General features: G+C 40.6%; 1 pseudogene; it reads left to right on the top strand.

Moving 5' to 3' along the window:
- Nucleotides 1-3161: 3161 nt before the first annotated feature.
- LOC105065088 (ubiquitin-ribosomal protein eL40 fusion protein-like) lies at nt 3162-3657 on the top strand (annotated as a pseudogene).
- Nucleotides 3658-4158: the final 501 nt, after the last annotated feature.

Raw genomic sequence — 4158 nt, 5'->3', positions numbered from 1 at the left:
CCAAACGAACATAGAAGTCTTTAGGATTAGATGACGATTGGAATTATCAGTGCAAATTCATGGTTTTCATGGTTTTCAATGGATCATTCTCCACTAAAAGGGCAGGGCAAGGAGAGTACAAATGAGCCTGGAACAGCTTGTTCTGCTGGAAAATAAGAAAGTGCCCAAAGAATGAGACAGACTTGTCAAACAGACACAGAGGGCGCTCCCACTGGCTATATCTGGGGCAATTATGATCCACTGAATCCATGCGTCTACACCGATACACATGAATAGATGGGGAGGATAGTTAGAATGCTTCCTTATGGCAGAATGCCAAATGTATAAGGAACTATGGAGTGAGAAAAGCATCATCTCACAGCCAACAGAGTAATTAATTCATCCACGAATCATCGGTAGATGCTAGAAGTAGTAGCAGGAAGTTCAATGAGGAACAAGATTTTCATTCAGTTTCAAAGCACTTACCAACAAAATATTTATTAATTACAAAGGTTTAAAAAATTGTAGTAAAGAAGCATGGCAGATACAGATACACCTTAATCAAGTTAGCAGCAGCAGCAGGGGGACGAATTGAAATTAAGTGCCACTTGATAAGACACAACCAGAGGAGCAGAGCAACCCTTCCCTGACCTTCCTGACCAAAGTACAAAACCTGGATCTAAACATGAGGGGACATCAGTCAAACCAGACTGAGGGACAGTTACAAAATAACTGGTCTGTAACCTTCAAAATGATCAAGGTCATGAAAGTCAAGGAAAGACTGGGGAATAGTTCCAGACTGAAGGAGGCTAGGAGACGTGACAAATAAATGAATCACATGAGTCTGGACTCAATCCTTCTGCTATAAGGAATGTCACTGAAACAACTGGGGAAAACGAGTGAGGTCTGAGGAGTAGGTATTAGTAATGGATCAGTGTTAATTTCCCAATTTCAGCTATGTAGTATGGTTATTTAGGAGAATGTCTTTGTTTGTAGGAAATACACATTCAAGTTTTAGGGAGTGACAGGGCATCAAGCCAGCAACTTATTTTCATACTATTTAAGAACAGTGAAGTTTTTGATACTGTATATACTGTACTTATTCCTTTTCTGTAGGTTTGAAATTATTTAAAAGTAAAGATTATCTATAGAAGCTAAACAGATGGCAAATAGGCATATGAAAAGATGTTTAACATCATTTATCATTAGGGAAATGCAAATTAAAATGACAATGCAATACTGCTACACACATATTAGAATGGCTAAAATCCAAGAAACTGACAGTACCAATTGCTGGTGAGAAAATGTGAAGCAACAGGAACTCATATTGCTGGTGGGAATGCAAAATGGGGCAGCCACTTTGGATGACAGTTTGGCAGCTTCTTACAAAGTGAAACATAGTCTTACCATGCAATCCAATCATACGCCTAGGTATTTATCCAACTGATTTGAAAACTATGTCCATACAGAAGTCTGTCTATGAATGTTTATAGTAAATTTATTCATAATTACCCCAAACTGGAAGCAACCAAGATGTTCTTCAATGAGTGAAAGGATAAACAGTGGTAAATCCATTCAGTGGAATACTATTTAGTGATAAAAAGGAATTAGCCATGCAAAAATATGAATATTAAATGTATATTGCTGAGTGAAAGAAACCAGTCTGAAAAGGCTTTATACCATATGATTCCATTTATAGGATGCTTTAGAAAAGGCAAAACTATAAAGATAGTAAACAGATCAGTGGTTGCCGAGGGTTTGGGGAGAGAGGATACTTGAATAGGCGAAGGATAGGAGATTTTTTTTTAGGGCAGTGAAACTATTCTGTATGATGCTATAATGATGGCTACATGACACTATCAAACCCACAAAACCTTAAAGCACAAAGAACAAAACTTAATTTGTGTAAATTAAAAAAATTATTCAGGAGGTTGGAGAATCCCATGATGGAATGCAGATGATGACAAAAGAATTTAACTGTATTACAAATGTATGAAATAACCTCATTGAAGGGGGTGGGGAAGAAAGGTGCCGACTTAAGTAACTTTAGAAATGAGTGGAGACTTAGGACCAAAGGCAAAAGGAACTGTATGTAAGTACTGAACTCCAGTTGATATAGTATTTCCCAAAGGGGGAGGGGTGAACAACTGTAAAACCAGTAGAAACATATATGTTTATTTATTTATTTATTTATGAACTGAACAATTAAATAAATGGATGGTGGATGGTTGGAGCCTGGTTTCTCACTGATGGGGTGTTAGTTTGCACATAAGCAAGGGGAGGAGACTACGAATGATCCATGTGGTAAAAGATTAGGGTTGAAGACACTGGCATGAACTTACTTTTAGCTTAATACAGATAAATATGGCTACATATAGAACTATTTAGAGATATGTGTGTATATACAGGTTAGTACACACACATACGTTTTCTTTCTCTGTCATCTGAGACGCCCTAGAAGCAATGAGACTCTGGTAGCAATGAACACATCTATTGCCCAGATCTTGATTTCTGTTATCACACACCAATAAAAAGGGACCAGGGCTCCTTGGAGAAATGGATGATTCTAGGACTGGGATATACAGGATGAGCCTGGAGCATCTTAAAGTGCTAAAAAGTAAGAAAGTGGTCCATAAAGGCACAATTATGGAGGTAAGTCAGAGACACAGGAGCCAACTGAATAAGCTCCCCGTGGAATAATTTGATCAACAAAGTAACTAACACAGAATTGGGTTTTAACTCAACGTATAATAAAAATATCCATGAGTCCATACTTATGTAAATAAATTATTGGTTAAATAAATAACTAATTGGGGTGAAATAGACACATTTTCCATGCAGAATTCCCAATAATTTATGTATGCACTCTGCCCTAAGCAGGTGGCGCACACTCCTCCACTCCTTAAGCACCATGACTTCCTTCCAAAGAGTATAGCAGGAAAACGGGGTGGGGAGGAGCCGTACAGTGGAGACACCTGACAAACAGTACCTCTGCCAGGTGATCAAGGTCACGGTGACAGGATGTGATGAGAAGGCACTTCACCTCTGTGAGCTTCCTCTCCCAGACCCACAACCTAAGTCTAACCATGAGAGAAAGCATCAAATTCCAGGTAAGGGACAGTCTACAAATTACCTGACCTAAAATCTGAAGATCATCAAACCAAGGAGAGTCCAGCTCTTTCTCTTCAACAAAGCAGCTGAGCAGCAGATGCAGAGATGCAGATCTTTGTGAAGACCCTGACGGGCAAGACCATCACCCTCGAGGTTGAGCCCAGTGACACCACTGAGAATGTCAAAGCTAAAATCCAGGACAAGGAGGGCATCCCACCTGATCAGCAGCATCTGATTTTTGTGGGCAAACAGCTAGAGGATGGCTGCACTCTGTCAGACTACAATATTCTTCAGAAGGAGTCCACCCTGCACTTAGTGCGTCGTCTGTGAGGTGGCCTCATTGAGCCTTCCCTCCGCCAGCTTGCCCAGAAATACAACTGTGACAAGATGATCTGCCGCAAGTGTCATACTCGCCTGCACCCCTGGGCTGTCAACTGCCGCAAGAAGAAGTGTGGCCACACCAGCAACCTGCGCCCCAAGAAGCTCAAACAAGGCCCCTCCACCGGCTCCTGCTTTGCCCGCAAGGCGGCTGCTTGCGCAAGCCTCATGGCTCTAGGGCCTCAGTAAAGTTTCCCTTTCATTGACTGGAGCAGAAACAACAAACAAACGAACAAGGAGAGTCAGAGAAGCTGTCATAGGCAAGTGGAGGCTAAGGAGACATGACAACTAAATGTAATATGGTGTCCTGGGTGGGATCCTGGGAAGAAAAAAGGATGTTGGGTGAAAAATAAGGAAATCTGAATAAAGGATGGACTTCAGTTAATAATGTGTCAACATTGGCTTATTAATTGTGACATATACCATACTGATGCAGGATGTTAATAACAGAAAACTGAGTGTGGGGTATATGGGAACTCTGCCCTACCTTCACGACTTTTCTGTAAGTCTAATACTACTCAAAAATAAAAATGTTAAAAAGTATCTTCAGAATTATAAAAAGTTTGATATTTTGATAGAGAAACAATCATTATTCACACCCGACGGTTCTGACGGTCACTCTGCTGCATGTGTGCAATGATACTAGAGGCTCTTGCCAGAGGCTATGCGGAGGTGTGAGATACATTTGGG

Source organism: Camelus bactrianus, chromosome 9 (assembly GCF_048773025.1).
Source record: "Camelus bactrianus isolate YW-2024 breed Bactrian camel chromosome 9, ASM4877302v1, whole genome shotgun sequence".
Taxonomy (NCBI): domain Eukaryota; kingdom Metazoa; phylum Chordata; class Mammalia; order Artiodactyla; family Camelidae; genus Camelus; species Camelus bactrianus.
The sequence above is the reverse complement of the archived record's forward strand: the minus strand, read 5'-3'. Positions and strand labels throughout refer to the sequence as shown.